This window comes from Nycticebus coucang, chromosome 9, assembly GCF_027406575.1.
Source record: "Nycticebus coucang isolate mNycCou1 chromosome 9, mNycCou1.pri, whole genome shotgun sequence".
Taxonomy (NCBI): Eukaryota; Metazoa; Chordata; class Mammalia; order Primates; family Lorisidae; genus Nycticebus; species Nycticebus coucang.
The window spans coordinates 12,699,337-12,723,084 of record NC_069788.1 but is presented as its reverse complement, the minus strand read 5'-3'; positions in this window follow the sequence as shown (position 1 = coordinate 12,723,084).

The following is a 23,748-nucleotide window of genomic DNA, read 5'->3' as shown; positions in this document are numbered from 1 at the left end:
AACAGAGTTCTTGATTCTCTTGATCAAGAGTCAGCCTTAAGCAGTCACTATGAACTTCACAGGTAGGCCAGGCACACGGGTGTGCCAGGGCCTCTATCTGCCCCAGATAGCCTTTCCTTCTTAGTGCAAGGTCTAGTGTGCATTTGGTTTTCTGCTTTCACACTTTCTCTTGTAAACCAAACTCTGCCCCGTATCATTTGGGGGTTTTAATGTGAACAAATGTCCTACCCTTGTCCAGCAGTGTATGGCCTTTTCCTAGTATCAGTGGACAGTGGATCAGAGCAGTGTTTCCACATTTTTTACAGCCACATTCTACTATCACCAAAGACCAGGAAGTGGAAGACATCTTTTCCCAGATGTCTTCTGGCCTGCACCAGTGCAGAGTCAGGAACTAGCCACCATGCGCTCAGACATGCCTTAGTCATGAATGCATTTCTCCAGTTATCACAGCTGCCCCTGCAGCCATTGCCAGGCCCTGCACACCAGGATAACCAATAGGAGGTCTTTTTTCCTTGGTCCTGATCTTTTTTATTAGCATCCAGTGAAAGTCTATAGAAAAGTGATGGCAAGTAAATTAAAACTCCACTTTGAGGCTCTCAATGGTTTTAAAGTACTAAGCTAGCCTACATTCAGTCTTTAAGAATTGTTACTGTTTTGGTTTTCTTCTTACCTGTTCTTACAGATGCCACCTTTTTTTTTTTTTTTTTGGTAGTTTTTGACCAGGGCTGGGTTTGAACCCACACTGGCATATGGGGCTGGCACCCTACTCCTTTGAGTCACAAACACCACCCACCACCTTTTCTTTTTATATCCTATTGATAGTGGAAGGGCTTGTGTGTGCTGTCTTTCAGAATCTCTTTGGAATTCAGTTATCTGATTTTCTTTGTAAATTTCACTTAGAAAAAAAGTAAGAAAATAAGAGAAATAAGGATATTGTTTTAAATAATGATTTTGAATTTTATCTAGACTTTTTATTGTTAGAATGAGAATATTGTTTTCTTAACACTATCATAAGTGGAAACAGGATTCTTTATGCCCCTTGAAGCAAAAAATTTTGGAGACAGCATATCTAGCTACATCAGGAAGAACACTGATTCTAGACAGACCATTTCCTCCGATAAGCCTATACTGGAATACCTAAGAATTTCTAAGTTTTTCATTGTTCTAAATATGTCATGGAAGGAACATTATTTCAGTGTGTTTCCCCAGCAGGCTCCAGATTGATTAGGGTGAGGGCTTAGGGGCATCATCTTGGTGAGAAACAGAGTTGGTAGGAATTTAGAAATCGCTTACATCATTTTATCACTCCTGGGATAATCTAAATCAGAACACTTAGAAAAGAGGCAACATGCTGGGAACATTTTGCTCCGCACAAAAGGCTTTCTGGTACCGGTATTCAACTCAGTTATGAGTTCATTGAACAATTACTTACTTATGCACACTGTGTGCTGGGCTCGGTTCTGTACACTGGAGGCAGGACAGTAAATGAGACTGGACCTAGTCTGACTGTGCTCACATCCTTATGGACAAACAGGTAATCTATGCAAGTTTACTTGTGTATATGATATAGTTAAAGGTTTCTATTAGAAAAAAGAAGAAATATAAAGTAGGGAGTAGGAGTGGCTTCTATGTAAGTAAGATGATTGGAATTAAGTCCACGTGTTGATGCATGATTGAGCCTGTTACCCAAGTAGCTGTATTTCGGGTGCTCAGAACTTGATGAGTGAAGAGCTACAGGCTGATGGAAACCGACATAGCACTAAGCTTAGAATGAAGTTTGAGGAATAATGTGATGGTTTAGCCCTACCAACGTGATGTGTTTTTGAAAAAGGAGGGCGGTAAAAAGTAGGAAATAGAGGTATGAGCGAAAGTGAGTTAAACAAGCCCAGTACAGGCAGTCCCCATGTTACAAACATCTAACTTATGGACAACATGCACTTATGAATGGGGGCCATTAAGTCCCCAAGTTACAAACATTCGATTGACATATGACTCTCACTTATGAATGGCCTATTACAGGGAACAAGTAAATGTTCCTGTGCCAACTTACATACAAATTCAACTTAAGAACAAACCTACAGAACCTATCTCATTTGTAACCCATGGACTGCTTGTATTGATAACTTTTAGTTCTGATACTTTGGACAAATATTTGAAAAGTTGCTCCTATATGACATATTTATAATACCTAGGGTAATTACCTGGAATGACATATTTATAACACCTTGAGAAAGCTAAGGAAAATAGGTGGGACCTGGTCTCAATGAATGTGGATTGAGAACTTCACACCTTAGTCATAAATATCACAAATATCTGAGCCTGTGCTGACTGAGGTCTAAATGTATGAAGTTCTCCTATTCCTACACTGGCTACTTCCTTGAACCAAAGTCTGTGAGAAGCCAGATCAGGAACTTCATATACTCACAGGAGCCCAGAAACAGAGAACGTAATGTTTAAGGACATAATGCATATCAATATTTTGAGTTTAAAACTTACCAGGAGTGATATTTTCACACTGTGGGAGTCTGAGAGTTTACCATGGATTCCCTAGAGATGAAGAGGATATTCATCTGCATGAGGTTCCCCACGACAAAAGTTCAGTTTTTCTCCGCCGGTGCAGCAAGACCCATGTCCTCCCTCCCATACCCTCCCTGCCTCCGCATCGGCCCGCCCGTCTGGCCAGGGACTCTGGTAGCCGCACCCTCCCTCCAGAGCCTTCCCTGCTTCTGTGTGGAGCCCTCCTCCTGGCCAGAGACTGCTGGAGCCTTGGGCTCTCTGTGCCAAAGTCACCGGGCACCAGGCACTAACAGAAACGTGTGCACAATCCCCCATCCTGTTGCTGGATCCGGGTGTGCCAGACCCCGGAGCTGCTCCCACAGCTAGAACTCCTTGGCTGGGGAAGTCTGAGAGGAGCTACACAGGGTCACTCCTTACAAAGATCCAGCAATAATAGAGTGATCCTGCCAGGGTCTAATCTCGGAGAGACACCTCCCCAACTCTGAGGACAGCCAGAGGCAATGGTGAAAAACAAACATGAGGCGGAATCAAAGGAAAAACTCTGGCAATGTGAATAATCAGAGTAGATCAGCTCCCCCAAAGAACAACAAGGCAGACACAGTACAAGATCCCATGCATAAACAAATGGCTGAGATGTCAGAAACCAAATTCAGAATCTGGATAGCAAATAAGATTGAATTAGAATTCTAAAAGATGTATCAAGAATTCAACTAATTCAAAGACCAAATGACCAAAGATTTTGACACATTGAGACAAGAAGTTGCAGTCCTCAAAAATCTGAGAAATACAGTAGAATCCCTCAGTAACAGAATGGAGCAAGTAGAAGAAAGGATTTCTGACATTGAAGACAAAGATTTTGAATGCTCCCAAACTTTCAAAGAGGAAGAGAAATTGAGGGCAAAAACACATCATTCTCTCAGAGAGCTCTGGGATAATTCAAAGAAAACCAATATTCGCCTTATAGGGATCCCCGAAAATGACAAAGTAGCTTCACAAGGCACAGAGTCTCTTCTTCATGAGATTATGAAAGACAACTTTCCAGACATGCCAAGAGATTCTGAAATTCAGATTGCAGACAGTTTCAGAACTCCAGCACAACTCAACCTGAATAAGACATCACTCAGACACATCATAATCAATTTCACTAAAGTTAATATGAAGGAGAAAATTCTGAAAGCCGCCAGACATAAGAAAACCATCACCTACAAGGGGAAGAATATTAGAATAACTGCAGATCTCTCTGCTGCAACCTTTCAAGCTAGAAGAGGATGGTCATTGACTTTTAACCTCCAAAAACAAAATAAATTTCAACTGAGGATCCTGTATCCAGCTAAACTGAGTTTCATTTATAATGGAGAAATTAAACACTTTAATGACATTCACATGTTGAAGAAATTTGCTATAACTAAACCAGTTCTCCAGGATATTCTCAGACTTATCCTCCATAATGACCAGTGTAATCCTCCACCACAAGAGTAAACTCACCCAGAAACTTTTGATCAAATTTCAACTTCCACAATCCCAAAAGGATTAAAAATGTCCGCTGGACTTTCAAAAGGGTTATCAGTATACTCAATTAATGTGAATGGTTTAAATTGTCCTCTCAGGAGGTGCAGGTTGGCTGACTGGATACAAAAACTCAGGCCAGATATCTGCTGCATACAAGAATCTCATCTTACCTTAAAAGATAAATATAGACTCAAGGTGAAGGGATGGTCATCTATATTCCATGCAAATGGAAAGCAGAGAAAAGCAGGCATTGCAATCCTATTCGCAGATACAATAGGCTTTAAACCAACTAAAATAAGGAAGGATAAGGATGGACACTGCATATTTGTTAAAGGTAATACTCAATATGATGAGATTTCAATTACTAATATTTATGCATCCAACCAGAATGTGCCTCAATTTATAAAAGAAACTCTAACAGACACGAGCAACTTAATTTCCTCCAGTTCCATAGTAGTCGGAGATTTTAACACCCCTTTAGCAGTGTTGGATAGATCCTCCAAAAAGAAGCTAAGCAAAGAAATTTTAGATTTAAGCTTAACCATTCAACATCTTGATTTAACAGACATCTACAGAACATTTCATCCCAACAGAACTGAATACACATCCTTCTCATCAGCCCACAGAACATACTCCAAAATCGATCACATCCTAGGTCACAAGTCTAACCTCAGCAAATTTAGGAAAATAGAAATTATTCCTTGCATCTTCTCAGACATTCATGGAATAAAAGTTGAACTCAATAACAACAGGAATCTGCATACTCATAAAAAACATGGAAGCTAAATAACCTTGTGCTGATGGATAGATGTGTCATAGATGAAATTAAGAAGGAAATTACCAAATTTCTGGAACAAAACAATGAAGACACAAATTATCAGAACCTCTGGGATACTGCAAAGGCAGTCCTAAGAGGGAAATTTATAGCACTGCAAGCCTTCCTCAAGAAAATGGAAAGAGAGGAAGTTAAGAATTTAATGGGACATCTCAAGCAACAGGAGAAGGAAGAACATTCCAACCCCAAACCCAGCAGAAGAAAACAAATAACCAAAATGAGAGCAGAATTAAAGGAAATTGAAAACGAAATAATTATACAACAGATCAATAAATCGAAAAGTTGTTTTTTTTGAAAAGGTCAATAAAATAGATAAACCTTTGGTGAACCTAACCAGGAAAAAAAGAGTAAAATCTCTAATTTCATCAATCAGAGATGGTCAAGACGAAATAACAACAGACCCCTCAGAAATTAAAAAAATCCTTAACGAATATTACAAGAAATTTTACTCTCAGAAATACAAAAATCTGAAGGAAATTGATCAATACTTGGAAGCACTCCACCTACCAAGACTTAGCCAGAACAAAGTAGAAATGTTGAACAGGCCTATATCAAGTTCTGAAATAGCATCAACTATACAAAATCTCCCTAAAAAGAAAAGCCCGCGACCAGATGGCTTCACGTCAGAATTCTATCAAACCTTTAAAGAAGAACTAGTACCTATGTTACTAAACCTCTTCCAAAATATAGAAAAAGAAGGAATACTACCAAACACATTCTACGAAACAAACATCACCTTGATCCCTAAACCAGGGAAAGATCCAACAAGAAAAGAAAATTATAGACCAATATCACTAATGAATATAGATGCTAAAATACTCAATAAGATCCTAACAAACAGAATCCAACAGCACATCAAACAAATTATACACCATGACAAAGTGGGCTTTATTCCAGGGTCTCGAGGCTGGTTCAATACACGTAAATCTATAAATGTAATTCAGCACATAAACAAATTTAAATATAAAGACCATATGATTCTCTTAATTGATGCAGAAAAAGCTTTTGATAATATCCAGCATCCCTTCATGATCAGAACACTTAAGAAAATTGGTATAGAAGGGACATTTCTTAAACTGATAGAGGTCATCTACAGCAAACCCACAGCCAATATCGTATTGAATGGAGTTAAATTGAAATCATTTCCACTTAGATCAGGAACCAGGCAAGGTTGCCCATTGTCTCCATTGCTCTTTAACATTGTAATGGAAGTTTTAGCCATTGCAATTAGGGAAGAAAAGGCGATCAAGGGTATCCACATAGGGTCAGAAGAGATGAAACTTTCACTCTTCGCAGATGATATGATTATATATCTGAAAAACACCAGGGATTCTACTACAAAACTTTTAGAAGTAATCAAGGAATACACCAATGTCTCAGGCTAAAAAATCAACACCCGTAAATCTGTAGCCTTTATATATACCAACGATAACCAAGCCAAAAAAACAGTCAAGGACACTATTCCTTTCACAGTAGTGCCAAAGAAGATGAAATATTTGGGAGTTTACCTAACAAAGGACGTGAAAGATCTCTACAAAGAGAACTATGAAACTTTAAGAAAATAAATAGCTGGGCGGCGCCTGTGGCTCAGTGAGTAGGGTGCCGGCCCCATATGCCGAGGGTGGCAGGTTCAAACCCAGCCCCAGCCAAACTGCAACAAAAAGATAGCCGGGCGTTGTGGCGGGTGCCTGTAGTCCCAGCTGCTTGGGAGGCTGAGGCAAGAGAATCGTGTAAGCCCAAGAGTTAGAGGTTGCTGTGAGCCGTGTGACGCCACGGCACTCTACCAGAGGGCGGTACAGTGAGACTCTGTCTCTACAAAAAAAAAAAAAAGAAAAGAAATAGCTGAAGATGTTAATAAATGGAAAAACATACCATGTTCATGGCTGGGAAGAATCAACATTGTTTAAATGTCCATACTACCCAAAGCAATATATAATTTTAATGCAATTCCTATTAAAGCGCCACTGTCATTTTTTAAAGATCTCAAAAAAATAATACTTCATTTTATATGGAATCAGAAAAAAACTCGAATAGCCAAGACATTACTCAGAAACAAAAACAAAGCAGGAGGAATCGTGCTACCTGTCCTTAGACTGTACTATAAATCGATAGTGATCAAAACAGCATGGTCCTGGCACAAAAACAGAGAGATAGATGTCTAGAACAGAATAGAGAACCAAGAGATGAATCCAACTACTCACCATTATTTGATCTTTGACAAACGAATTAAAAACATTCAGTGGGGAAAAGATTCCCTATTTAACTAATGGTGCTGGGTGAACTGGCTGGCGACCTGTAGAAGATTGAAACTGGACCCACACCTTTCACCATTAACTAAGATAGACTCTCATTGGATAAAAGATTTAAACTTAAGACATGAAACTATAAAAATACTAGAAGAAAGTGCAGGGAAAACTCTTGAAGTTGTAGGCCTGGGTGAATATTTAATGAGGAGGACCCCCAAGCAATTGAAGCAGCTTCAAAAATACACTACTGGGACCTGATCAAACTAAAAAGCTTCTGCACAGCCAAGAACACAGTAAGTATAGCAAGCAGACAGCCCTCAGAATGGGAGAAGATATTTGCAGGTTATATTCTGGTTTAATAACCAGAATCCACAGAGAACTCAAACGTATTAGCAAGAAAAGAACAAGTGATCCCATCTCAGGGTGTGCAAAGGACTTGAAGAGAAATTTCTCTAAAGAAGACAGGTGCATGGCCTATGGACACATGAAAAAATGCTCATCATCCTTAATCATCAGAGAAATGCAAATCAAAACTACTTTGAGATATCACCTAACTCCAGTAAGAGTAGCCCACATAACAAAATCCCAAAACCAGAGATGTTGGCGTGTATGTGGAGAAAAGGGAACACTTCTACACTGCTGGTGGGAATGCCCACTAGTATGTTCCTTTTGGAAGGATATTTGGAGAATACTTAGAGATCTAAAATAGACCTGCCATTTGATCCTATAATTCCTTTACTAGGTATATACTCAGAAGACCAAAAATCACATTATAACAAAGATATTTGTAACAGAATGTTTATTGCAGCCCAATTCATAATTGCTAAGTCATGGAAGAAGCCCAAGTGCCCATCAACCCACGAATGGACTAGCAAATTGTGGTATATGTATACCATGGAATATTATGCAGCCTTAAAGAAAGATGGAGACTTTACCTGTTTCATGTTTACATGGATGGAGCTGGAACATATTCTTCTTAGCAAAGTATCTCAAGAATGGAAGAAAAAGTATCCAATAAAAAAAAATACTCGGCCCTACTATGAAGCTAATTTATAGCTTCATATGAAGGCTATAACCCAACTATAGCACAAGAATATGAGGAAAGGGCCAAGGGAGGGGAGAGGGGAGGATGGGCAGAGGGAGGGTAATTGGTGGGGCCACACCTATGGTGCATCTTAGAATGGGTACAGGTGAAACTTACTAAATGCAGAATACAAATGTCTTCATGCAATAACTATGAAAATGTCATGAAGGCTATATTAAACAGTTTGATGAGAATATTTCAGATTGTATATGAAACCAGCACATTGTACCCCTTGATTGCACTAATGTACACAGCTGTAGTTTAATAAAAAAGTCCAGTTTTTAATAAAATTACGTTACAATTCCATTAAAATGAGAAGTGTTTCTTTATGGATTCTATATCATAATGTGGCATTTGAAAAGAACAAAAGTGAAACTTTTAAAACATTAAATATTCTGACCTTTTAAATTTTGAGGTCACTCTTCAAAACAGAGGAGATAGTTTTCTAGAGACATGGCAAAAAAAGGGCAGTCTGACTAGAGATCAAACATTAATATCAAGACTTACAGGCAGGGTGGCGCCTGTGGCTCAAAGGAGTAGGGCGCCGGCCCCATATGCCAGAGGTGGTGGGTTCAAAGCCAGCCCTGCCAAAAAAAAACTGAAAAAAAAAAAAAAATTCTTAAAAGAATTACATGCAGACTGGAAATAATTTTGAGTTGTATCAGCTTACTTTCATTAAAACTGAAAATATGCTTAACTACTTCATATGAGTTCAACTTTCTAGGTGCTGATGAATTTCATTCCAAAGTACTGAAAATACTTACAGATATGATTATGTAATCAATTCTAGTCATTATGTGGACTCACAGATCGAGAAAGAGGTAGCAGGATATGAGATTAACACATTTTTAATTTTCAAAATTCGGGAACAGATTCTGGCTGAACATAATATGTGTATAACGTAAATTCTCAATGAAATTCTAGAACTGCTTATTAGGCATCTGGCTAGTGACAAAGGAGTTCACTGTATACATCATAAATTTCCTAAGAATAAGTCATATTAGTCACATTAAGTTCCTTTCCTTTTAAAAATAATGAAAATAGCAAGTATTTTGAGACGTTAGACAAAGTACACTGTGGACACACAGAAGTAAGCTATGAAGTTGATTTAGGGTCTTGACTACAGGATTCGGGTAACTTTGTCTCCAGCTCTGCCCTACTTAATGTTTCATCAACAACTTCATTGAAGACAAGTACATCATACTTAGCACATCTGGACCCAGCAGATTTAGAGAGAGCTTAACATGTGAAGTGTCAAAATCAGACATTCAGAAGAAAGCAGTAGATACGAATAATGAATTAAATGATATCTAACCAATGTAGCATACAACCTTTCATTAAAATTTTTTAAAAACCCAGAAGTTAACTTTGGGCCTAAAAACTATTTAGTCACTGCTTTTAGCATAACCTCATATTGACAGGTAGACTGAAAGCATTGCTTTTTTTTTTCTTTTCATTTTGCTTATTCTTCTAATAATCTGCCTATACTGAGGGATTTCTCTTTAGAAGGAACAACACTTGTGACAATGTACACTGGTGCCGGCTTGGCAGGAATGAGTAAGTCTGGTTCCGGCCAATTTGGGGACTCAGGCTGTTTTTGGCAAAGGAATTGGTAAAGGGTTTACAAAATAAGGACATTTGTCCAAGTCTTGAGCTAAAATATTTGGATTGAAGGTGTGCAAATAGGGCCTTCTGACCAAATGAAGCCCACTACCTCCTTCTGGTGAGCCATGTTCAAATGGTTAAAAAAAATCAAAAGTAGAAAAATATTTTACAATTCTTGAAAACTATAAGAAAATCCAAATTTAAGTGTATATAAAGTTTTATTGAAACATGATGCATTTTCCATTAATAGTCTTTTACCTCTACTCCAAATGTATGACAGATCTCTCAGGGTACAAGTGTGCTTTAAAAATATATATATATAAAAAATTGGAATGCTTTTATTACTAGTACCACTACCATCTCACCTTTGACCACAGCAAAGTTCACACATCTATCAGAGTAACTGGGTCCTGAGAGAAATTTCCTGAATCGTACTTCTTAAAATATTAAAGCCTTGTTGGGTGAAATTATAATAATTTGAAATTTCTTAACTTCGGTTTTAATCATAAACTATTACTTTATTTTTGAGATTATTACAAGCAAACATCTTCATTCTTTTTATACCCAAGCGAAAATTTTGGCTTTTAAATGAGTTTTGTCTACTTGTGTGACAACTATAAATATAACTACTAAAAAGAAAAAAAGAAAGAAAACTCAAAGTTTTTAGAATTTCACCAACTTGTAAAGTCAATAAATGCTCTAATGAATATGACAGGTAAAGATCAGAGAAAGTTAATACTTTCCATTCATCTTTGATACTGAAGCAACTATAATAATCATGCATCAAAAAACTTTGCCTCCTCAGGCATTAAAAAAAGGAAGCTTGGACTTCATTTTCACTCCACATCAAACACTAAAATTTCATGATTAAAATATTATTCTGAAATCACTTGTTAAAAGTTGGAATATTTGTCCATCCCTGGCAATTTTTCACTAAGCAAACTATTCGTGGATGTGCATTAGCAAAGCAGACTAACTTCAGCTTTCAGCTTCTGATAAAAGCTATCTGCAAATCATAGCATCTAGAGCCAAGGTGTGCTGGGAAGAGTCAGGAAAACAACAGATCAGGGAGGGTGGCCTATAAACATTATGTTGGGAGTACTTATTTACACCACTGCTGCTTTCAAAGGGCTAAATTTCATCCCCTAGACAATTCAGGGGTCCTCAAACTTTTTAAACCAGGGGCCAGTTCACTGTCCTTCAGACCGTTGGAGGGCTGGACTATAGTTTAAAAAAAAAAATAACTATGAACAAATTCCTATGCACACTGCACATATCTTATTTTGAAGTAAAAAAACAAAACAGGAACAAATACAATCACACCGCCTTGTGTGGCCTGCTGGCTGCAGTTTGAGGACCCCTGCAAGGTGAGATTCTTTGAACTCTGTCTGCTGTCTGGCAAGCTGAGTAAGGAACACAGATTTGACTGAGCAGACTCTGTTCAAATGTAAAGTAAAAGAATGACTTATCATGACAATTTCTCATGCTGGGTGCTGGAGATTCACTAACCCAAGAATAGGTTCAATCCTTGGTCCTTTTCTCTCCAGTCGCTTGCTGATCTCATTTGGTGTTTCAATCTGAATCTCTAAGCCTGAAACTCACACATTTATGCATCCAGCATAAACCTTTTTCTGGAACTCCAAATACACACGTACTCAACTGCCTATTTATCATTGCCACTTGAAACCTAATAAGTGTCCAACTCATCTTCTCCAACCTTGAAGTCCTGATTATTTCTCCAGGACTTTTTCAGTTGAAAGTTTCCCCATCCCAGTAAATGGCATTGCTTTCTTTCTGATTGCTCAGACTTAACACCGGAAAGTCATCCTTCCTTTTTTACCTCACCCTACATCCATCCCATTGGCTCCACCTTCCAAATGAAGCCAGAACCCAAATACTTCCCATGACTGCCAATGCTCTCATACCTTCTTGGTATGAGCCACCTTCACCTCCACCCCAACACATCTCCCCTTTCCACCTGCGCCTTCCTACATCTAGCCTCAACACAGCAGCCACAAGAATCCTCTGACAATGTGTCAAATCACATCCGTCCCTCCTCTGTTCAAAACTGCCAAGCTTCCTCTCTTCACTCAGAGCGAAAGCCCAGTCCCTACAATGCTTTTCAGAGTTCTTAAAAATCTCTCCTCATTTGCTTCTGTAACACAAGTTTATTTTCTGGGAGTTCTTAGGTCAGAAGTCTGATACCAGTCTCACTGGACCAAAACCAAGGTGTCATCAGGGCTACGTTCCTTCTAGAGGGTCTACAGAGACCAATTGGTAGTTTCTTCACTTTTCCAGCTTTGAGGGGCTGCGTCCATTCCCTGGCTCATGACCTCTTCATTCAATGCTCAGATCACTATCACATCGCACCAACCTCATCTTTTGCCTCTCTTCCAATTTTAAGAACCTGTGATAACAATGGGGCCACCTGCATAATTCAGTGTGCTATCTGCATTTTAGGGTCAGCTAATTAGCAACCTTCACTCCATCTGCAGCCTTAATTCTCCATTGACATGTATCAAACTATATTCAATGTGGGGGTGTAGCTCAGGGGCAGAGCATTTAACTGCAAACTATATTTATAGGTACAGAGATTAGGGGGACATTACTCTGATTACCACACTATCATTACCTTCATTCTGTTCTAGATATGTATGTACACGTCATTCCATGAGTATTCCAGACACACTCAAGTTAAGACAGTTGTTCCAATTATTTCCTCTGGAAATGATGTTTTGCCTTACATTTTACTTGGTTCCTTCTTCCATCTCTTCTTAAAGGCTCTTCCCTTGCCATCTTCTTTAAAACCACAGTCTATTGGCTAGGCACCTGAGCACAGTGGTTACGGCATCAGCCACATACACCAAGGCTGGAGGGTTTGAGCCCGGCCTGGGCTTGCTAAACACCAATGACAACTGCAACCAAACATAGCCAGGCGTTGTGGCAGGTGCCTGTAGTCCCAGCTACTTGGGAGGCTGAGGCAAGAGAATCACTTAAACCCAAGAGTTTGAGGTTGCTGTGAGTTACGATGCCACAGCCCTCTACTGAGGGCAAGAAAGTGAGACTCTGTCTCAAAACAAACAAACCAAACAAACAAAAATACCCCTACAATCTATCGTACATCCATTCTTGAATTCCATAGCATTTGTCATATTCTAATCTACTATACTTTTCTTATTATTCATTAAATTGATTGTTTATTATCTGTCTCTCTGTTTGGGTGAAATATTTGCCTGTTTTATTTATTTGGTATCTCAAAACTGAGCACAATACTTGTTACATAGTAGTCATTAATAAATATCTCTTGAGTGAATAAAGAGAGTGAATATTATATTGCTAGAAATCCTCAGTTATTTTCAAGTAAAATTTAATTGTGACATCATGATCAAGAAGTCCATGGCCATCCTGAAACAGGATAGGGAATTATTATTTCTTCCACATGCTGCACATTTCTATAGAAAAGATTATTGTGCACATCGCAGGCACATTTAATTTATTAGACTCACCACCAAAGCAATTACTTAGCTTTGTAATTAAGTAGGGCATGCATGTGCTTGCTTTTTGTGGTGAGTATAAATCACAGCCTACCAACTTAGCTGTGCAAGTCACTTTTTATTTTTTTCTAACTCAGATGAATATCTGATTTGAAGCTACCATTTTACTGAGCTGGTAGGAGACCTAGCGCCTGTCCTTTTAGAGTCAGCAGTGGGGTGTTACATAGAGCCAAAACTTTGGCAGGAAGTGCACCGAGGAACATCATCTAGACTCTGTCTCAACCTAGCAGGTGCGGGGAAGACTTCTCACCCGTGTCTACCTACTTCTCCTCCTCAGGTACAGTGGCTGTCTCCTGGGACCCAAGGCTCCTTGAAGGGCTGCCAGTGACCAAAAGTACTGTTTCTTGAGGACACGAATTCTGTCTAAATTTTTAAGGAAAAAGGGGGGAAGTGGAGGAGAAAAAATGACAGTATCTCGAATTATACCAAGCTGATTTTTAAAACTACCTTTCCTCAGGTGGAAAACATTGTCTCAGGGTAGTTATTAAGTTCTCTTCCTTAAACACCATGGTAACAAAGATACGGAATTGGCATAAATGTCCATCAATAGAAGATTGAATATAGAAAATGTGGTAGATATACACAGTGGCCCTAAAACTCCCTTTCTGGATAATATGGTAAGAGTACGTTTAGTTTTATAAGAAATTGCCAAAGTGTCTTCCTTAGTGGATGATCCATTTTCCATCCCCACTTGCAATGAAAGAGAGTCCCTGTTGCTCCACATCCCTGGTAGCTTTTGGTGGTGTGGCGTTTCAGACTTTGGCCATTCTAATAGGTATCTCACAGCTTGCGATTCTCTGCTGACTTACGTGACTGAGCATCTTTTCATACACTTATTTCCCATCTGTGTATCTTCTTTGGTGAGGCACCTGTTCAGATCTTTTGCTCTTCTTGAAATTGTTTGTTTTCTTATTTTGAGATTTAAGAGTTCTTTGTATATTTTAAATAACAAATTTCACTTGGTTTGCAAGTATTTTCTGCCAGCCGGTGGGTTATCTTCTCATTCTTTTAACAGTGCCTTTTGCAAAGCAGAAGTTTTAAATTTTAATAAAGTCCAGCTTATCAATTCTTCTATGTGTGTTTGTGCTTGGTATCATTGCCATACCCAAGATCACTGAGTGTTTTTCTTATGCTATCTCCTAAGAGTTTTACAGTTTTGCAATTTACATTTTTTTTTAATTTTTTAATTTATTTATTTTTATTGTTAAATCATAGCTGTGTACATTAAGATGCACGGTAGGTGTGGCCCCACCCATTACCCTTCCTCCACCAAAACCTCCCCCCTCCCTTCCCCTTCCTTGGCCCTTTCCCCATAGTCTTGTGCTATAGTTGAGTTATAGCCTTCATGTGAAAGCTATAATTTAGCTTCATAGTAGGGCTGAGTACATTGGATACTTTTTCTTCCATTCCTGAGATACTTTGCTGAGAAGAATATGTTCCAGCTCCATCCATGTAAACATGAAAGAGGTGAAGTCTCCATCTTTCTTTAAGGCTGCATAATATTCCATGGTATACATGTACCACAATTTGCTAGTCCATTCATGGGTCGATGGGCACTTGGGCTTCTGCAATTTACATTTAAGTCTATGATCCATGTTGAGTTAATTTGGGGGATGGGTGCAAGGTCTATAGCTAATTTTTTTTTTTTTTTTTTTTGCATGTGGACTTTCAAGTGTTCCAGAACCATTTGTTCAAGACTTTCTTTGCTCCATTGTATTGCCTTTGCTCCTTTCCCATGATCAGACATTTAAGTGGGTTTAATTCTGGGCTGTCTGCTCTGTTCTATTGATTTACTTGTCTGTTCTTTCACCAGTAACCCACTGTCAAGATCACTATAGCTGTACAGTAAGTCCTGATGGAATGTAGTGTCAGTTCTCCAACTTCTCTTTGAACTGATGGCTACTCTGGGTGTTTTGCCTCTCTCTATACTTTAGAATCAGTTTATCAATACACACAAAATGACTTGCTTGGATTTTGATTGGGATTGCATTGAATTTGTAAGTCAAATTGGGAAGAACTGACATCTTGAGGATGTTGAGTCTTCCCATCCAAACATACAGGACATCTCTTCATTTACTTAGTTCTTTGATCTGCTTCAACAGAGTTTTGTAGTTTTCCTCATGTAGATTTTTTACACATTAGATTTATATCTAAGTACTCCATTTGGGGGGAGTTCTGATGTAGGTAGTGTTTTGTCTTCAAATTCAAATTCCATTTGATCATTGCTAGTATATAGGAAAGTGATTGACTTTTAAATACTCACCTCATATCCTATAGTGTTTCTATAATTGCTTATTGGTCACAAGAGTTGTGTGTGTGAGAGAGTAAATGATTTTGGACTTTGTACATAAACAATCATGTCTTCTTCCTTTCCAATTAGTACATCAGTATATCTTTCCATATCTTTATTTTTTCTTTTCTAATTTGTTAGGCATCTAGTGGACCCCAACCTGGGATAGTGGTCAGCAAGGCACAGGAGAAATCATGAAAATCACACCAAACTTAGTGAATAAAACCAGAATCCTATAAGGGCATACACTGTTTCATGTTCTGGTGGCAGCATGACAACAACAATGCAGCACCCATCCTGTTTCCTGGAATCTTTTTATTGGATACATAACAGAGTATACATGCAAGAAGGCACAGCAGTCAGCAGTCAAGGTTAAGAATGAGAGAGGGGAGATTACAGCCCCCAGGAAGGTTGGGTAAAGGGTAAGCAAGGCCATAGGGTAATGGAACATCTGAAGAGGCCAGATAAGGGTGCAATCAGAAGAGAGTGGGGTGAGCAAGTCTCATCTTCTCAGACAGACATCTCAGCTTCTCTAACTTAAGCTACAAGTTGATGGTCTCAGCTGCCTACACTGCTGATTTCCTCACATAGGGATGGACAGTCATGCAGACATTTCCCTGACTGGCACTTGACCCTGAGTTGGAAGGTCCATGAAGAATTTGGCTTGTCTACCTCCCACACTAATTATTTTGTATCTTTTATTTACTTTTCTTATTTAATTTCATCACTTAGGACTTCCAGTGTGTTGTTGAAAAGGAGTTGTGAGAAAACAGACGTCCTTATCTTATTCCTGATCTTAGTGGGAAAGTTTCTATGATAGTTTCACGCTATTAAGTATGATATCAATATTAGCTATAGGGTTTTTGCAGATGTACTTTATCAAGCTGAAGAAGTTTCCCTCTATTCCTAGCTTTCTGGAAGCTTTTACTATGAATGGGTGTTAGATTTTGTCAAATGCTTTTTCTTTGTCCATTAACAAGACAATGTGATCTTTCTTCCTTAGCTTGCTGATGTGATGGCTTACATTAAAGGATTTCCAAATTTGAACCAGCCTTGCGTACTTGGGATAAAACCCACTTGGTCATGGTGGTTACTTCCTTTTACACATTATTGTACTTGATTTACTGATATTTTATTGAGGATTTTTGCATTTTGCAAACAGAGATATTGGTCTGTAGTTTTTGTTTTCCTTTTAATTCTTCATCTGGTTTTATATTAAAGTAATGTTGACCTCTCTATGAGTTAGGAAATATTTCTTCTGCTTATGGAAGGAAAAAGACTATAAAGAACTCATATAATTATATCTTAAAGGTCTGGTAGAATTTACCAGTGAATACAGTTCAGTTATGTGCTTTCTGCTTTAGAATATTAATTATTGATACAATTTTTTAAATAGATATAGTCTATTCAAATCTGTTTCTTCCGTGTAAATTTTGACAGATTATACCTTTCAAGCAATTGATCAATTCCACCCAGGTTTCCAAATTTGTGAGTATAGAGTTGTTCATAATATTTCTTTACTATCCACTTAACTTTTATAAGATCTGTAGTGTTGTCCCCTCTTTCATTTCTGAAGTTAGTGATTTGTATCTTCTCTTTTTCCTTAGTCAGTCAGTCAGTTTCCTTGAAACTTTAGTTTTGCCTCAGATATTTTAACAGTCTGATGTTGGTGCATACACATTAAGAACTGTTATGTTTTCTTGGAGATGTGACCCCTTTGTCATCAGGTAATGCTCCTTTTTACCTCTGATAAATTTTTTTGCAGTGAAGTCTCCTTTGTGTAAAATTAATATAGCTATTCCTGCATTTTTGTATTAGTGTTAGTATGGTATATCTTTCCTCATCCGTGTATTTTCAACCTATAAGTATCATTAAATTTAAAGTGGGTTTCTTTTCTTTTTTTTTTTTTTAATTACTATGTGTACATAATATTTGTATATCTGTATAGGGGGCATCGTATTCCTCTATAGTGGGTTTCTTGTAGACAACATGTAGTTGGGTCTTGATTCACTCTGACAATCTGTGACTTTTAATTAGTGTATTTGGACCACTGGCATTTAAAGTGATTGTTAATATATTTGAATCAATATCTACCTTATTTATTACTATTTTCTATTCATTCCCCTTGTCCTTTGTTCCTATTTTTATCTTCCTTTTTTCTATCATAGTTTTAATTGTGGTTTTACAACTCCATTTTTCTCCTTTCTTAGTATTTCAGTTGTACTTTTCTTTACCTTTGTAATAGTTGCCCCAGAGTTTGTAGTATGTGTGTATATACAAGTAATCCAAGTCCACTTTGAAATACCATTTTACCACTTCATAGGTAGCATGAATACCTTATGATAACAAAATAATTCTACTTCCTTCCTTTTATCCCTCATATTTTATAAATAGCATTGCTGTCTATCATTCATTTCACTTATACATAAGCATATATAAACATATATATACATACACAAGGTATATACATATGTACATAATCATGTATAATTTAAGATTTAATATCTTGTTGCTTTATTATTTTGAAAAAGTTGCTGTTAGAACAATTAAAACTGAGAAAACTAGAAGTTTTTCTTTTATCTTCACTTATTCCTTTTCTTATGTTCTTCCTTTCTTTATGTAGATCTGAGTTTCTGATCTATATCATTTTCCTTCTCTCTAAAAAATTTCTTTTAACATTCCTTCCAAGGCAAATCTACTGGCAATAAATTCCCTTCATTTTCATTTGTCTTTATTCTCTTTTACTTTTTAAGAATAGAATTCTGGGTGGGTGACATTTTTATCTCAACACTTCAGTACTTCAGTCCATTTTCTTCTTGATTGCATTATTTCTTTGATTTTCTTATTAGTAAGGTAATTTTCCCCTGTATGTTTTTTTTATGATTTTTTCACTATATTTTATTTTTAGCAGTTTGAATATGATATGGGTAGATGTAATTTTTCTGGCATTTATTCTACTTGTTGTTCTCTGATATTCCTATATCTATGGTTTGGTGGCTGACATTAATTTGGAAAAATTATGTGTTATCATTGCTTTAAATATTTTTTCTCTTCCTTTCTTTTCCTTCTGTATTTTCATTGAATATAGCTTATACCTTTTATAGCTGTCCTCAGTTCTGGATATTCTGGAGATTTTTCCTTCTTTTTCTGTTTGTTTTGCAGTTTGGAAAGTTTCTATTGAGATGTTTTTAAATTAAGAGATTCTTCTCTCATCTGTTTCTGGTTTCCTAAGGAGGCCATAAAAGGCATGATTCATTTCTATTATAGAAGTTTTTATCTCCATATTTATTTTTGATTTTTTTCTTAGAATATCCCAATGGGCCTACATTACCCATCAGTTCTTACATTCTGTCTATTTTACCCATTAGAGCCCTTGCCATCTGTCTACATACATACTTTGTGAGGACTTGATTTTTACACGCTTTGTTTACTTCCATGTGACTAGCTCTTGTAACAGTGCCAGGTAAACTGCAGGCATTCAACAAATGTTTATTATGTTGATTCATGAGTGGTGTATTCTGCCTTGCTCGTCCAAGTCTCTAGTCCTAACAGGTTGAACATAAAATTGGGATAATTTTCTTTTTTAATTTTTTTTTTTTTTGTAGACATGAAGTCTCACTATGTTGCCTGGGCTGATCTCAAACAACTGGCTTCAATCAATCCACTTGCCTCAGCCTCCCAGAGAGCTGAGATTATAGGCATCAACCATCATGTCCAGCCAACCAAAGTTGTTTTATGTTCCTAATCTGAGAGTTGTCATGTCCCTGCCATACCTAAGTCTGTTCTGATACTTGGTCTGTCTCCTTAAAGTGTGCCTTTTGTCTCTTAGTATACCTTGTAAGGTTTTTTCTCATAACAGCTACACATGATGTGCCGAGTAAAAGGAACATGATGTGCAATGTGGTGGTAAAGTACGGGAGGAGGAAGGCATTGTATTGTCCTATGATTAGGTCTAGATCTTTTAGTGAGCATTTACCTCTGGACTGAGAACTTCATATTCACTTCTGTTTTTCCATTTGTAGGGTGGGACAGGTGACTGGAGTGGGCTGCAGTTGGGTATTTGCATTAGCCCTCATGGAAGACTAGCGTGAACTCTATAGACAGGCATTTCTCTTGTGCTGGGTTAGTTAAGCTCTGAATAAACCCCAATAGTTTAGGCATTGTGAGGGCAGGCCTTAAAAAAACCCAAAACGCTCTGTGATGTTTCAAAATAGTTATTTTCTTCTCCTTCCACCAGATACATGAGGGGATTGACTCTTTACTGTGAGAACCTGACTGGGCTCCTAGATAAAATCCACACAAGTGCCCTCCCCTCCCCCCCACTAAGAATGGGGTTTCCCTGGAGTTTTTAACTCTCATATTCATCAATGCTGGGCCTGAAGCAACTTGTAGGTAGGTTTTTATACCCCTGTAGTAGTAGTTCCTTCTACAAGAAGAGGTTTCTACTTGTAGCGTTCTGATAATGTTGGTGATTCTCTGTACGCATGTGTCAGTCTATATTTAGGGGGCAGTGGCTTTCTCTGTGATCTCTCTTCTCTGATAGTTCAAAGAGTTGGTTTTTCAGTTTGTTTAGCTCTACTTTTTGTCAAGATGGAGGGATGGCTTCCATGCTCCTTATGTTTTAGACTAGATAGTGGAAGTGTCACCATTTCCCTTAAAAATGGGTTTTCTATGAAATTTTCTATGTTGTTTAGAGTCAGTTTAGGTAACTTTTGTGTTTCTAGGAATAACAATTTCTTTTTAAAAGGAATTGTGTTCTTTGTGTTAGGTAGAAAGCTGAACATCACTTTATTTCAGCTTGTAAACTTTCACACTCATCTGTTAAAAATCATCCTATAGCTCTTCTTAAAATTGGAACTTTTGACTATCTTTCTAGCTATCTGAAATTATTTACCTCAATCTTTATAAACTATAAATTTAATAAGGCTCTTATGCAATCATCTCTATTGTAAGACTAATTTTACCCCATCAGTATTATTGCAAAGATTCCTCCCACATTACCCCCACCTGCCTGCTCTCCCTTTACTGTTCCATAGACCTATATTGAGATTTCTCTTGCAACAAGTCTACATTAACATTGTAGTTGTTTATAACTGACTCAATTCTCATCTCCCTGAGAATGGGCACACTGATGCTTTCTTAAGAGTATATCATTTTGAAAGCTGAAAAGCTTGTAAAATATTAAAATAATGATTCCACATAAATGGCATCACTTTATGTAAACTGTAGTGCTTCGCCAATTTTGGCAGTGACATAGCGATAGGAAAATAAGCACAGTGCAGATGTCAGATCGATAGGCCCTGTTCAGAATTTCAAGCAGTGTTTCATAAGCTACTGTTATTCCTATGTGATGATCTTATTATGGTATTTTTTTTAACTAGCCTGACTATATTGTGTCTATCACTATATAGAATAAATAAATGGCTAAGATGTAAAAGAGAGGAAACATAGCTGTCATGTGAGACATGGTCTTAGTTTGCCTTCATATCTTTTCTCTTTTTGAAGAATTGACTACATGTCCACTCTGCTTTACAGACATATGTGAGAAAGAATATATAATAGAGATTAAAAGTGCAGTCTATGGGAAAAATGTGAAAATTGCTTTAAACACATTAAATCCCTTGATGGCACAATTCATGGTAAGTGGTTTGGCATGGGGGAAGTTCTGAGCAAGTGACTTAGAACAACTAACTTTCAACGAGCATTTTGGAGTATGTGCTTAGACATTTGGCTATTGGTACTTCTGAGAATATTGCCCATGAAAGCTTTCCCCAAGGAGTTTCTCGCCTTCCTCCCTCTTCTCCTAAGCTGGTGATGGCTATCGTCCCAGGGGCCTTCTGTTTACTCTCATTGCCTCTGCTGGGAGACTCCCCACAGAGCTCACACCTACCTTCAGCACCAGGCTCTCCAAGACCATAGCTGTACCAGCCTTTTAAAGCAATTAGCCCTTCACTTGCCTTCACATTCGGTTACTCCTGCTGTAACTACAAGATATGATATAAATCAAGATAAAGCATGCTCATAAACATGAATTTTTTAAAAACTATAATAACTATTACTGAACTTCTGTTTAAATTATTCTCACATCGAATATAAAAGCTATTGCAGTTCACTCTAAGGCATAATAATTTCCATTTTCTTCTGTAAAAGGAACATATTCAAGCTGTCATCATAAGCTAAGGACCATTTCCCTAAAAATTGGGGTAATGTTGTATTGTCTATCTGTAATTATGCTGCTTCTATAAAACATTTCTCCAAAGTTCCAAGAGTAGTATTCCATCTGGAAAACTAGCCATTTCACATTTACTATTTCTTCTAATTATTATAGTATAGGCCTTCTAGATATAATTTAAGGAATTACAAAAATCATTTGTAATGATAAATTAACTGTGATCATTTTTATTCATTGTATATTACTGAATTGCACCATCTTTGTCTTTTATTTTTACAGTTACTTAGAGAAATATATTACTTAAAAATATAGAGCTTAAGTAACATAAAAATAATGATGTATACAATAATAAATTAGAACATGACTACTTATTTACAGAACTGATGAGATAAACCAAACTTTAGATCAGGGCTTAGTAAACTATTGTCTTCAGATGACTTATTTTTGTAAATAAAGCTTTATTCTAATACAATCATGACCACTCATTTACATTTAATTTATAGCTGGTTTCTTGACATAAGGGCAGAGTAATAACAAATACCATGTGGCCTGCAAAGCTGAAAATATTTGTGATCTGAATCTTTACTTTAAAAGTTTGCCAATATCTGGGGTAGGTTTTCAAAGAGAAGTGTTTTTTTATGGTAGGTATCTCTGATGAATTAAGAGATTTTCTTGAGTAAACTTCAGCTTACTTATGACTTTCTGGGAATGTATCTATTATATTTATAAATCTATTTAGACTTACAATGACTTTAAAAGGCTTCACTGTTCCCTTTAAATACCATTGGCTTATATTCTATTGAATGATGGACATGGGGCACCATCCTTGTTCCCATCCTGCTATTCCCTCTTCTTTATGCCAAGGACAGAATTGGATGCCCATCAGCAACAATATGTTTATGTTAAGCAGTAACCTGTGTCTGTATTTCCTATCAATGGATGAGGAATTGAAGAGTGTGGGAAAAGAATAAATTGGCCTTTGGTTTTTAACACCTGTTTATCAACATTCACAGATTTCTTGCCCCTGGTCTTCACAGAAAAAAGACATACGTACTACACTAATGTGATACAATCCCCTAACTCATCTGCTTCTGTCAAGGGGGTGCTTGATAGTGTTGGAAAATATGCTCACATCAGTGCAGATTGGGGGCACTGGACACTCTTGGTCTTGACTTCAGCTGGGCTTTTCTAGGCCATGAGTCTACATCTACAGCCAGAGGCACCTCCAGGACCCACAATGGTTATGGTACAGCTTTATCACTCTTCTTTCCTCATTAATTACTCTCAACAGGTTATCTTCACCTTGTCTTTTATCAAACAGGAACTTCCTCAGTGTCCACCTTTTCCCCTCCATCATGCATTAAATCTCTATATCCAGACCAATTATTACTTTCTCTTCTCCCATTTTGAGATAACAGAGGATCACATTACCAAATAACACTCTTGTGAATCTGAACTTTTATCCCTTAGAAAGCTTGCTAATTCTTCAAGGATACAAGCAAGCGGGAAGCAGTGATGAAGAAGAAAGAGGCCCAGGACCATCAGGACAGCACCCTCACCCAGAGCCTCATGCCTAAAACACCCGTTCTAGGCCTTGTCCGTGATCTCACCCCAACCTTTCTTCCTAACCACTCTCCTCCCACCCCATGGCAGATGATGCCTCTTTATATGTCATAATTTCATTTAGATGTTGCTTCTCTCAGTAATTCTTCCCTAAATCCATGTCTGGGCAGAAACGCTCAACCCATATATTTCCATACACCCTGTGCTTGACCACATCAGGGTACTCTCCTGGATGAATTGTAATTGCTTTTCTCTCTCCCCCATTGATGGTAAGCAACTTACAAGTAGAAACTTCTTTTTCTGTATCTCTAGCAATTAGCATGCTGCCTGCACCAACTTAGTGTTAAATCAATTCTTATTAAAGAATGGAACT